This window comes from Pristiophorus japonicus, chromosome 16, assembly GCF_044704955.1.
Source record: "Pristiophorus japonicus isolate sPriJap1 chromosome 16, sPriJap1.hap1, whole genome shotgun sequence".
Taxonomy (NCBI): Eukaryota; Metazoa; Chordata; class Chondrichthyes; family Pristiophoridae; genus Pristiophorus; species Pristiophorus japonicus.
In genome coordinates, this window is record NC_091992.1 from 21,118,653 (window position 1) to 21,133,218 (window position 14,566).

Here is a 14,566-nt window from a genome sequence, read left to right on the forward strand (position 1 = left end):
TCAGCAAATATTACAACGTGTAGATATTAAAGGTAGAAAAGATGAGGAACGTGGTTAGTTATCTTTTCTGAGAAAATTCTTTGGAAAATAATGCAGACTGGATTCAGAAATTCTGCCCATGTCTGATGTTCTGTCCCTTTTGGTCTGTGTCAGTTGAACTTGAATTATAATATGTGTAATGCAAGCCTCATATTACAGGATCCCTGTCCCCAAATCTCAGAATGAACTGAAGAACTGCAACAGGTTTATGTTCTTTTCCAGTTATTTTCCTTTATATTCAACTTCATGGTATGCTGGCCTTTATTACAAGAGGATTTGAGTGTAAAAGTAAAGATGTTTTACTACAATTATACAGGGCCCTGGTGAGACCGCACCTGGAGTATTGTGTAAAGTTTTGTTCTCCATACCTAAGAAAGGATATACTTGTCATAGAGGGAGTGCAACGTAGGTTCACCAGACTGATTCCTGGGGTGGGGGCGTTTGTCCTATGAGGAGAGATTGAGTAGACTAAGCCTATATTCCCTAAAGTTTAGAAGAATGAGAGGGGATCTCATTGAAACATATAACATTCTTACAGGGCTTGACAGGGTAGATGCAAGGAGGATGTTTCCCCTGGCTGGGGTGTCTAGAACCAGGGGTCACAGTCTCAGAATAAGGGTCGGCCATTTAGGACTGAGATGAGGAGAAATTTCTTCATTCAGAGGGTGGTGAATCTTTGGGATTCTCTACCCCAGAGGACTGTGAAGGCTCAGTGGTTGAGTATATTCAAGACAGAGATCGATAGATTTTTGGATATTAAGGGAATCAAGGGATATGGGGACAGTGCAGGAAAGTGGAGTTGAGGTAGAAGATCAGCCATGATCTCATTGAATGGTGGAGCAGGTTCAAGGGGCCGAATGGCCTACTGCTGTACCTAATTCCTATTTTTCTAGTCAAACTTGACGAAGTTATAATTCAAGAAAGAAAAATTATCCTTTCAATAATCCTAATATATCCATATTGTTAGTGCGAGAGATTTCTCACGATCCAAACAGAACAGATTTGTATCTGTGAGAGGCAAAACACCATAAAAGCATCCATTTCCACACACAAAGCTTTTGCTTAATATTCAAATATCTAGACATAGTGGACAAACCATTCATTTATTTAATTGGCAGGAAAACTGCGCCTCACATCAAATGCAGCAATTTAGCAATTTACTACACCAAACTAATCTTATCAAAAAGGACATATGCGCTTTAATAATAAGCCCAGTCGGGCCTTTGATTAAAACTGCTACAAACAAATCCATACATTTGTGACATACTGGGCTAGAACATTTGTGACATACTGGGCTAGATGTTCCTTATTTTGAGGCAGTAAGAGTGAAGTCAGGCAGTCTGGTGACAGCCATAATCTCACCCCCAAAGAATGGTCACAATATTTGGCTAGTGGATGTTTCTGGGCGATTTTGGTCATTATTAGTCAAGCAACAGTTCACCACAGTTAAATGGTAATTGATGCTCTTTGTAGATGGGCCTCACAGTTCATTATCTTCTCAATGGTACCTGATAAAGAAAGAGAGCAAGCAGTCCAATTCTATAGACTGGCAGGGTTCCAACAGGCGCAGGACGCAATTAGCAGACGGACATGGCCTTGACAGCTCCGTACAACAGCCCCCTCAATTAATAGGAATGGGTTTCATCCTATCAACATCTTGCTAGTGTGTCATGTCAATCACCTTATCCTGCCTGTGAATGCCTGCTACCCAGGAAGCTGTCTTGATGCTTTTATCATGTGGCAATCCACCATACCAGATCTGATGACTCAAACCCCGTATCTAGGTAGTTGACTGGTTGTCCAGTATATCCAGTATATATAAGACAAAGATCCTCCACCAACCTGACCCGCCACACAGCACTGCCCCCCAGTCATTAAGATCCACGGCACAGCCTTGGACAACGTGGACCACTTTCCTTACCTCGGGAGCCTATTATCAGCAAGGGCAGACATCAACGACAAGGTTCAACATAGCCTGTTCCAGCAGTGTTCCAGCGCAGCCTTTGGTCACCCGAGGAAGAGCGTGTTCGACGATCAGGCCCTCAAATCTGGCACCAAGCTTATGGTCTACAGGGCTATAGTGTTACCCTCCCTCCTGTATGGCTCAGAGCCGTGGACCATATACAGTAGACACCTCAAATTTCTGGAGAAATACCACCAACGATGTCTCCGCAAGATCCTACAAATCCCCTGGGAAGATAGACGCACCAACGTCAGTGTTCTCGATCAGGCCAACGTCCCCAGCACTGTTGGGCCACATTGTTCGCATGCTCGACATAAGACTCCCAAAGCAAGCACTCTACTCGGAACTCCTGCACGGCAAGCGAGCCCCAGGTGGACAAAGGAAACATTTCAAGGACACTTTCAAAGCCTCCTTGATAAAGTACAACATCCCTACTGACACCTGGGAATCCCTGGCCAAAGACCGCCCTAAGTGGAGGAAGAGCATCCGGGAGGGCGCTGAGCACCTCGAGTCTCGTCGCCGAGAGCATGCTGAAGCCAAGCGCAGGCAATGGAAGGAGCTTGTGGCAAACCAGTCCCACCCTCCCTTTTCTTTAACAACTGTCTGTCCCACCTGTGACAGAGACTATAATTCCCGTATTGAACTGTACAGTCACCTGAGAACTCACTTTTAGATTGGAAACAAGTCTTCCTCGATTTCGAGGGACTGCCTCTGATAATGATGCAGTCATAGCTGATGACTCCAGGATGACAAATAGAATGAGGCCCATTTTGTAATTTTAACTTGATTTATAATTATGATATATATTAATTTTGTTTAATTATAATTAATCTTTATTATACTGATTTTACTATTGTATACTCCTTATTGTATTGTTTACAGTGTAATTTAAATTTATTTTTAAAAGTTTTTTCACCTGTGTCTATCTGCGAGTATATTTTGGCTGCCGCTTCAGACCCAAGCCTTTAACCTCTTTTTACACTTTCTTCTCACGATTTTTCTCTCTTTCCTCAATGGTCAATATCTAACGTGTTGTAAAATTGATGTGAAGCGCCTTGGGACATTTTACTATGTTAAAGGTGCTATATAAATAAAAGTTATTATTATGGGACCACAAGAGGTTTGATAGAGGGGACCACTGGCATTCTGAAGTCTTGTTTTTGGTGCCTGGACAAATCTCGTTGTAGCTTACAGTACAGCCTAGGAAGAGTGTCCAGAATGATAGTCGTCTTCTTCTTAGGCAGTCCCTGGTGTCGAGGATGACTTGCTTCCAGACCAAAAAGGGATGAGTTCACAGGTGTTTCAATGAAGGACCTGACATTCCAGGTCCTGAATTACATCCTGAAGGGTGGAAGATGCCTGTGCGTGGAATTTTTAACACGTGGTGGCCGTTGCACACCAGCCACCACACAGGCTTGACAGAGCTAGGTCTTGTTTCAGTGGCAAGGATTAATCAAGACGACTGGAGATCAGGTCTGCTGCACGGACCTAGTGAGCACACATATCGCAGTGTGAGCTGGCCCGTGCTGCCCCTGGGCCCTCGCCTCTGCTGGGCCCCGAACTCCCGCCTCTCCTGGGCCCCGATCACATCGCTCTGCTGCTACTTCGCCCCGACCTCACCGCTCCTCTGCTGTTTGCCGCCTCTCCATGATAGAATGATAGCAGCTTGCTGCGGGCTGCATAATGTCACCACGCAGAAAGGATAGCTCCATCATGAAGCTGAAGAGGATGATGGTGAAAAAGAGATTGATGCCCCCACCCTCCATCCCCACATCAGGAGGGGATTATACAGGCGGGAAAGGAGCTGGAACCAGAGATACAACAGCGTGCAGCCAAAGAAAGGAGGCAGCAACCTATTGGCAATCGCTTTCAATAAAACAACAACAACTTGTATTTATATAGCATCTTTAACATAGTGAAACAGCCCAAGGTGCTTCACAGGAGTATTATGAGAGAAAAAAATTTGAGACCCAGCCTCATAAGCAGAACAAAAGCAAAATACTGCAGATGCTGGAATCTGAAATAAAAACAGAAAATTCTGGAAATCTCAGCGGATCAGGTAGCATCTGTGGAGAGAGAAACAGAATTAACGTTTCAGGTCGATGATCCTTCGTCAAGACCCATAAGTAGAAATTAGCGCAGGCTTGGTCAAAGAGGTCGGTTTTAAGGAGCGTCTTGAAGGAGGAATGAGAGGTAGAGAGGCGGAGAGGTTTAGGCAGGGAGTTCCAGAGCTTGGGGCCCAGGCAACAGAAGGCACGACCACCAATGGTTGAGCGATTATAATCAGGGATGCTCAAGAGGGCAGAATTAGAGGAGCGCAGACATCTCAGGGGGTTGTGGGGCTGGAGGAGATTACAGAGATAGGGAGGGGCGAAGCCATGGAGGGATTTGAAAATAAAGATTAGAATTCTGAAATCGAAGCATCACTTAACCGGGAGCCAATGTTGGTCAGTAAGCAGAGTCAGTCTAGACCTTTCATGATTTTGAACCCCTCTATCAAATGTCCTCTCAATTTTCTCCGCTCTAAGGAGAACAACCCCAGCTAACCAATAAGGGATTAAGGGGTGATGGGGAGCGGGCAGGGAAATGGACCTGAGTCCATGATCGGATCAGCCATGATCATATTAAATGGCGGAGCAGGTTTGAGGGGCCGTATGGCCTACTCCTGCTCCTATTTTTCATGTTCTTATGTTCTTACATGATGGGTGATCGGGGCTTGGTGCGAGTTAGGGCACAGGCAGTCGAGTTTTGGATCACCTCTACTTTATGCAGGGCAGACTGTGGAAGGCCAGCCAGGTTGAGAAGGCAAATCAAATTCCTTCCGTCATGGCTGGTTTTCCCTCCCCCACCATCATTAAGCTCTACATTCCCAAAGGCATGTACCTTACCTCAACAATAGAAGTCACACATTCTCACATTGCATCAACTCAGTCCACTAAGTTGCAGACATTAAAGGGGGTGCAGCAACAGAGAGATCTGGGTGTGTACACAAGATTTGGATGGTTGCAGGATAAGTTGAGGAGGCTGTTAAAAAAAGCATATGGGATCCTCGGCTTTATAAATCAAAGCATAGAGAACAAAAGCAAGGATATTATGCTAAACCTTTAGAATACACTGGTTAGGCCCCAGTTGGAGTATGGTGGCCAACTCTGGGCAGCATGCTTCAGGAAGGATGTCAAGGCCTTAGAGAGGGTGCAGAGGAAAATTACCAGGGATGAAAGACTTCAGTTACATGGAGAGACTGCAGAAACTGGGGTTGTTCCCCTTAGAGCAGAGAAGGTTAAGGGGAGATTTTCTGGAGGGGTTTTGATAGAGTAACTAAGGAGACGTGGTTTACAGTGGCAGATGGGCCAGTAACCAGAGGACACAGATTTAAAGTAATTGGTAAAGGAACCAGAGGCAACATGAAGGAAAACAATGTTTACACAGTGAGTTATGATGATCTGGAAAGCACTGCCTGAGAGGGTGATGGAAGAAGATTCAATAATAACTTTCAAAATGGAATTGGATAAATACTTGAAAAGTAAAACATTGCTGGGCTATGGGGAAAGAGCAAGGGAGTGGGACTAATTGGATGGCTTTTTCAAAGAGCTGCCACAGGAAGGATGGGCTGAATGGCTTCCTTCTGTGCTGTATGATTCTTTGATTCCACATCCAGAAAAATGAACTCTCAAGTCTTCTCACTGTACCGTTAAAGATTCATGTTATTCTGCATTGTCAGTTGTAATATAATGCCCAAAGACTATTCCACATAGTCTCTTGCACACAGCTGACTTTCCTTAGTAATACAGATTATCACTGTGTCACTTGCTTTGCATGAACTTTCCAGCAGCATAAATTATTTGGAAGTGTTGAGATTTCAACCATTTATTCAGCAGCATCCATTGGTGTTTCACACGTCAGCCTGCATCTTGCGCCTACAATTGAGAGCAAATTGACACATATTTGAAAGTATTCTAGATGGGATTTGTTTAACTTTCTCCCCCCAATACACAAGAGTAAACTTTAGGTAGCCATATTAGGGCCTCGCACACAGTTGGCGGGTGTCACAAAATGGTAACATGGGGTTGTCGCAAATTTTACCCGTGGAGTTTGCAAGATCACCACCAACGATGTCTCCACAAGATCTGCAAATCCCCTGGGGGGGACAGACGCACCAACGTTAGCGTCCTCGACCAGGCCAACATCCCCAGCATCAAAGCACTGACCACACTTGACCAGCTCCGTTGGGCGGGCCACATTGTCCGCATGCCAGACACAAGACTCCCAAAGCAAGTGCTCTACTCGGAACTCCTACACGGCATGCAAGCCCCAGGTGGGCAGAGGAAACGTTTCAAGGACACCCTCAAAGCCTCCTTAATAAAGTGCAACATCCTCACCGACACCTGGGAATCCCTGGCCCAAGACCGCCCTAAGTGGAGGAAGAGCATCCGGGAGGGCGCTGAGCACCTCGAGTCTCGTCGGCGAGAGCATACAGAAAGCAAGCGGAGGCAGCAGAAGGCTCGTGCGGCAAACCAGTCCCACCCACCCTTTCCTTCAACGACTATCTGTCCCACCTGTGACAGAGACTGTAATTCCCGTATTGGACTGTTCAGTCACCTAAGGACTCACTTTTAGAGTGGAAGCGTCCTCGATCAGCCCAACAGCCCCATTATCGAAGCACTGACCACACTGACCAGGAACGAGGATTGATTTCGAGGGACTGCCCATGATGATGATATGATGATGATGACACGAAAGGTGTAGATGAAGTGAGCCAATCAGCCTATAGAATGGAATGGAATAGAATGGTTACAGCGCCAAAGGAAGCCATTCAGCCTGTTGAGCCTGTGCCGGCTCTCTGCAAGAGCACTTCAGCTAATCCCACTCTCCCGCCCTGTCCCCGTAGCCCTGAACATTGTTTTCCTTATGGTAATTATCCAATTCCCTTTTGAAAGCCACAATTGAGTCTACCTCCACCACACTCTCAGGCAGTGCATTATATATCCTAACCACTCGCTGTGTAAAAAAGTTTTTCCTCATGTTGCCTTTGGATCTTCTGCCAATCACCTTAAATCTGTGTCCTCTGGTTCTCGAGGCTTCTGCCAATAGGAACAGTTTCTCTCTCTCTATTCTGTCTGGACCTTTCATGATTTTGAACACCTCTATCAAATGTCCTCTCAATCTTCTCTGCTCTGAGGAGAGCTACCCCAGCTTCTCCAGTCTATCCACGTAACTGAAGTCCCTCATCCCTGGAATCATTCTCGTAAATCTTTTCTGCATCATCGCTAAGGACTTCACATCCTTCCTAAAGTGCGGTGCCCAGAATTGGACACAGTACTCCAGTTGAGGCCAAACTAGTGTTTTATGTAGGTTCAATATAATCTCCTGTGCTGTACGGGGACGAAATTGTCCCTCTCAGGAAGGCCCATTGGGCGCTAAAGGTTTTTCACCCGGGCGCAGCGGGCAGAGACCCCACCCCTAGAATTGCCCCCAGGGCTCCGCCGGCAAAAAGTGGTTCGCACCGCGCCCCGTGATTAGCGCACCGGCATGTCGCTCGCACGGCGATGACATCATCGGCGTGCGTGCCGACCCCCTTATCTCCCCGCAGTGACCTCTTTGTGCCCTTTGGGGGAAATTGCCCCGCGGGATGGGAGGATGGCAGGGGACGATGCCACCGACAGCTCCTCGGTGCGAGGAGCTGTGGTGGCTGTCCCCTCCCTTAAAAGGGGAGATGGTAGCATGCAGGCCGCCATCTTTTTTCTGTCAGCCAACTTTTCAGTTGGGCCGGCCGACAGCCTCCAGTGGGCGCCACTAAAGAGACTGCAGAGTTCGCCGGGCCCTCCCCTGAGCATCCCACCAGTGCCATGCGAATGCCTCCTTACCGCAACCAGCATTTTTTTAATTTGAAGAGGCGCATTCCAGATCGGTATTAAAATCTCAGTTAATTCGAATTGACCGCTCCAAACTCAACTTTGGCCCTGATGCCTCTATTTATGAAGCCCAGGATCCCGTAAGCTTTTTTAACCGCTTTCTCAACCTGCCCTGCCATCTTCAACGATTTGTGCACATATACCCCCAGGTTCCTTAATTCATCTCTCCAGAAAAAAAACTGCAGCCCCCAATCACAGCATTCAACAGCTTCCAGATATTCTCCTCCACTACTGTACCCAGATGTCCACGTCCTGCTCAATCTTTGTGTGAGGAAGAACGCACCGACATCAGACCTATATTTGGCTATTGGCAGTTTGAACCTTTGACCTACTGTCATGGCCGCGTCCAGAATTTGCCCTTTTGTACACGCTTTACTATTTTGCCTAGCTCTCCCATGTCTCCTTTAGTCATTTCCTCTCGAGGGTCACGTTTTTCACTTTTTGCTCACAACTGATGCTTGGCATCGCTAATCTGAATGGAGATTTATTCTTTTGCTCGCAGCTCTACTGCATATTGCTCGCAGCTCTACTGCATATTGCAGCTCAGTGCAATAATATCGGTGCGGACAAAACAGAAATTTATCCAGATCTCAGCGTATTCAGTAATTTACTGTAAATCGTAAATTTGGGGTTGTCAAATAAATTTCACAATTTTGAGCCCTTGGACGAATATAGTGAAATTTATTTGACAGCAAAAGTTTTGTAATTTACAGTAAGTGGGTCATTAGAAAGAATTATCTGAAGACCTCTAACAAGTAAAGGGAAGTTTTTAAAGAGAACTAGAGACTAACACAAATTATTTATTTACCAAAAAATTTATATTTTTAAATTTCTCCTTTACAAATGGTTACTCAGTGTATTTTATTGTGATTTTGAGCAGAAGATTCTAATTCCAATATAAAACATTAAACCCTCACTAAATCTTCAGCACCAATACAGGACCATACAGTAATTCTGCCACAAACTAATGTAAAGGGCTTCCACATGAGTAAATAAACAGCCACATCTAGTTGTTGAACAGTGAGCTATGGAGAAAGCTGTCGATAATGTCTGCCTTTGGGACTCATTTTATTTTAAGACTGAATGAATTGTTGGGATAGACTGTGAGTGAGTACAACAGTAAGTGATTATACTCAACCATACTGCTGTAATCTGGGCAAAGGATGGAAGTGTGTATAGGTGGATTGAGTGAAGCTGTTCCATTTCTGGTGCTAGCCACTAGTGGAGCAACTCATGGGTATAATTATGAGCTTTTTGTGCATTTGCAGATGTGCGCACTGTCTACACATACATGGCAATGTGTGCATGGGCACAATTATTTAACATTCAGCCCCTCCCCCCCCCACGCCCCCGTCTGTATTGAAATGGCTGACTATTCTTGGGGGGGATGCCACTACAGTAGCTGCCACACTCTAGTACCTCAGCTAATTGAATAGCCACCATGTGTCAGCCATGTGTTAACGCACTATTTGGCAGTGGAGGGCGTCATAGACAAGTCTGATCGTAATGTTACCTGATGTACACGCATGTGCACCTTCCAGTGGAAGTCACTGAATAGCAATCAGCCAGGCTGATTCTCGCCTCTCCTTAGCTCGGAGGTACTGAAGCTAATTGTAGCAACTGAGCTGCTGCCCCAGCTGAAATCCGTTGTCGGCACAGAGAGAGAATCAAACCTAGGAAATTTTGATGCGCATGAGCAGAACTTCCTATACCCCAGGAGACATTGTGACCTCCCGAAATGAGATTACCAGTTCATCTGAATGAAGGGGCAGTTTCATTTTGGTACTGTATGCTTGTGGCCATTAGCATAGAATTATAGAAAAATTATGACACAGAAGGAGGCTATTCAGCCCATCGTGTCCGTACCGGTTGAAAAAGAACTACCCAACCTAATTCCACCTCCCAGCACTAGGTCCGTAGCCCTATAGATTACAATTCTTTAAGTGCACATCCAAGTACTTTTTAAATGTGGTGAGGGTTTCTGTCTCTGCCACCCTTTTAGGCAGTGAGTTCCAGACTCCCACCACCCTCTGGGTGAAATTTATTTTCCTCATCTCCCCTCTAATCCTTCTACCAACTACTTTAAATCTATGCCTCATGGTTATTGACTCCTCTGCTAAGGGAAACAGGTCCTTCCTATCCACTCTATCTAGGCCCCTCATAATTTTATACACCTCAATTAAATCTCCCCTCAGCCTCTTCAGTTCCAAAGAAAACAACCCCAGCCTATCCAATCTTTCCTCATAGCTAAACTGTTCCAGTCCTGGCAATATCCTCGTACATCTCCTCCGACCCTCTCTAATGCAATCACATCTTTCCTGTAATATGATGACCAGAACTGCACGCAGTACTCAAGCGGTGGTGTAACTAGTGTTGTATACAGTTCTAGCATAACTTCCCTGCTCTTATATTCTCTGCCTCAGCTAATAATGGAAAGCATTCTGTATGCCTTTTTAACTACCTTATCGACCTGTCCTGCTACCTTTAAGGATCTGTGGACATACACTCCAAGATCCCTCTGTTCCTCCACACCTCTCAGTATCCTCCCATTTGTTGTGTATTCCCTTGCTTTGTTGCCCCTCCCCAAATGCATTACCTCACACTTCTCCGGATTGAATTCCATTTTCCACTTTTCTGCCCAACTGACCAGTTCACCGATATCTTCCTGCAGTCTAAAGCTTTCCTCCTCACTGTTAATCAATGTTTGTATCATCTGCAAACTTCTTTATCATGCCCTCTACATTTAAGTCTAAATTATTACTATATGCTACAAAAAATAAGGAACCGAGTACTGAGCCCTGTGGAACCCCACTGGAGACAGCCTTCCAGTCGCAAAAACTCCCTATAATCATTACACTTTGCTTCCTGCCACTGAGCCAATTTTGGATCCAATATGCCACTCTCCCTTGGATCCCATGGGCTTTTACTTTTGTGATCAGCTTGCTATGTGGGACCTTGTCAAAAGCCTTGCTAAAATCCATGTAAACTACATCAAAGGCACTGCCCTCATCGACCCTCCTTGTTATCTCCTCAAAGAACTCAATCAAGTTAGTCAGACACGACCTTCCCTTAACAAATCCACGCTGGCTGTCCTTGATTGATCTGTGTCTTTCTAAATGAAGGTTAATACTGTCCCTTAGAATTAATTCCAATAACTTTCCCATCACTGAGGTTAAACTAACTGGCCTGTAATTACTCGCTTTATTCCTTCCTCCCTTTTTAAACAATGGTACAATGTTTGCAGTTTCCCCAGTCCTCTGGTACCACTCCTGTAGCCAAGGAAGACTGGAAAATGATGGTCAGAGCCTCCACAATTTCCTTGCTTGCTTCTTTTAATAGCCTAGGATATATTTCATCCGGTCCTGGCGATTTATCTACTTAGCAAATGGCTCTGACTGGCCAAAATCTTGTAAATGTTTTTATGATAGTTAAGAATCAGGGAGGCTGGCGTAGGGCCTAATTAGATGGGTGCGTATGTTGGAGAATCAGATTATTACAGTATGTGAGTAATTTGAGACAGCCATTTGGTAAATGTAGCTTGCTTGGGAAGAACAGGTAAATTTGAACCGATGGTCCTCAAAGCTCTCCACCATTGGGGGTTTTCCTCGTGACATGACTGCTACAATTAGTCAACAACTCCATTGTTGTTATAGCAAGTGACCACCAGGATGGTAGGAGGCGAACCAGATGAACCTTGGCCTTTTTTCATCTAGCAATTCCGATGATCCTATAACCCTATCTGTCTAGCAAGATTCTGCCAAAGCCTTCCTTGATAGTCTTATCCTCTGAAACATATTCTGGAACTTGTCACACAGTTTGGGCCATTAAGTAATAATTAACAGCAACTGGCTAACAGGTCCAGGTAAAAAAACTTTATGTGTTAAATCTTTATTCTGTCTCTAATTAAGTCCTGCATGTCTTTGTTTTGCCCTTTGCTGTCTTGTGTTATCACTTGTTTTGGAGAAATGAAATATTGATCACACTGAATCAAATTAAAATGGGCAATCTGACATTATAGGGAAATTGCAATTAGACAATCGCAACAAAAAGAGGTCAGAGTCCTTCAATTGTTTCACAATTTGTTTCAAGAAGTTTTTGCCAGTGCTGAAACCACAACACGATGAGCCTCCATTGCAGCACATGCACTGAAGGGGTAATGGATTGACACCCAGTTGTGTGTTTGCATGTCCTGTAATAGTACTTTCAGTCAGGTCTGATTTATCCCAATCCACTGAACTCACAGCATTCAACTACTCAGAATACTTCGCCCAACACATTGAAAGCTTTTATTCTTTGCATATCCCCTCATATTAAATCAATATTTAATTACAATCTTCTGTTAACGGAATATCTAAGTTCCTGTTTTTCTAAAAGACATCAAAAATAATGTTTGACCAGTCATTAACTAACAGTGAGTCATTTTAGATACATGTGAGGAAGCTATTTCCCGAACACACACCTGACTTGAGAATGCTGTAAAATCTATGCTTCATTTTAGCTTTCCACCAAAGCTATACAACTGTACTGATGCTTGTTATGTTACAAGCTCCATGTTCCGGTTCTTCATTGTCTTCTTCTGCTCCCCTTCTATCCTGAAAGCGTCGACTCCTTGCTGAGATACAGTTTCGTGGGCACTGATTGCCCTGGTGCCGTGCCCAAGTGGCCATTATTCATGTATCAGCTTTCCCAGTGAGTGTCAGGCGGCTATTGGACCATGGGGGTCTTTACTGCCGAGCTTGATCCCTTCATTATCCAACTTCCAGCAGGGATTGTCAGATTTCTCTGCCCCTATTCCAACAACACTGAGGATAATTGTAGTTACTCTTCTGCTCCACCACTTAGATAAGGTAACTCAATACAGACTGGTCTTTGAACCTGGCACCAATTTTCTTGGAAACCTGGGATCGATTACTGGGTAAATTCACTGAATCATTGAGGAGGCCCCTCATGTTCAATTTTTAACACATTAATCTTTTTGAATTCAGGGATTCTAAAATGTAGTGAGCAAAACATGTCCATTATTAAATGTAAAAATTGATTGTCTTTTTTCAGAATCCCTGCAAATTTGCAGATGTAACATTTTATTGCTATCTGTTACATTTAAATGCCAAAATTGGATTTTAGTGCAAGTAAATCTTATTATACAGCCCATTATATGGCAAATAGTAGATTGCTGGATGTGTGCTGCACAATTTGAACATGCTGAATGGGCTTGGATTGTCTCCTGAACTCTGAATGTCTGAACAGGGTAAGTTTAGGAATCCGTGTTGCCAACAAGGAGCCCTCCTGAGCTGGCTGGCGCTGCACCTTGAAGAGGCATGCTCCACGCTGCTCCTTTGAAGGCCCCGACCTGCCACAGATGGTCCTTGCGGGTCCGGGCCGTATGCGACGTGATTGGGGCCCAGTAGAGGCGTGAGTTACGGGGGTCAGAAGAGGCGAGGGCCCAGGGCAGCACGGGCCAACCCACACTGCAATATGTCTGCGCACTAAGTCCATGCAGCAGAGCTGGTGTCCTGTCGGTGTGCAATGGCCAACAAGGAGCCCTCCTGAAATCCACACACGGGCATTTTCCACCCTTCAACATATAGTTCAGGATCTGAAATATTAGGTCCTTCATTGAAACACCTGTGAACTCGTCCTTTTTTGGTATGGAAGCAAGCCATCCTTGATACCAGGGACGGCCTATGATGATTCACATTATCAGCACAAATTGGACATTTGGCCGTGTACCGACCACGATATTCGGCCCAGTATGGGTAACATGTACCTGAATTTCTGACTTGCATTGCTGGCAAACAAAGCTCTCTGTGGTTAGGGTGGATTTGGATATGTACCTCCCTTTCATTTTTATCTGTTTGCAATCTTTGCCAAGTTCATAGCTTCCACTCATGATTGTAGTGCTGCCTGGCTGTTGCTAACGGATACAGGTGAAGACAATGGAAATAAGAATTGGGAGAGATGTAACACAGCCGATTACCTATCACCCGTTTTACAAGATCGCAAAATCGACACCATAGAATTTTACTGCACTATTTGTAATAAACTCATAACCTTGTCCTTTATAACGGTGCTTATGATTTTGCTACGCAGACATAGGAAATCCTGCCCCTTGGTAAAGATGGGCAGTGCTAGAAATCTCTCCATCTTTCAGATGAGACGTTAAACCGAGGCCCCGTCTGCCCTCTCAGGTGGACGTAAAAGATGCACCCCATGATTTATTATTTTGAAGAAGAGCAGGGAAGTTATCCCTGGTGTCCTGGGGCCAACATTTATCCCTCAATCAACATAACAAAAAAAAACAGATTCTCTGGTCATTACATAAGAACATAAAAACATAAGAATTAGGAACAGGAGTAGGCCATCTAGCCCCTCGAGCCTACTCCGCCATTCAACAAGATCATGGCTGATCTGGCCGTGGACTCAGCTCCACTTACACGTCCGCTCCCCATAACTCTTAATTCCCTTATTGGTTAAAAATCTATCTATATGTGATTTGAATATGTTCAATGAGCTAGCCTCAACTGCTTCCTTGGGCAGAGAATTCCACAGATTCACAACCCTCTGGGAGAAGAAATTCCTTCTCAACTCCCCCGTATTTTGAGGCTGTGCCCCCTAGTTCTAGTCTCCCCGACCAGTGGAAACAACCTCTCTG

The 14,566-nt window shown here is 44.9% G+C and overlaps 1 protein-coding gene across 1 annotated transcript in view; it reads left to right on the plus strand.

Moving 5' to 3' along the window:
* Nucleotides 1-14,566, plus strand: part of ankrd13b (ankyrin repeat domain 13B) — a 408,867-nt gene that overhangs the window by 254,232 nt on the left and 140,069 nt on the right. The window lies entirely within an intron of this gene.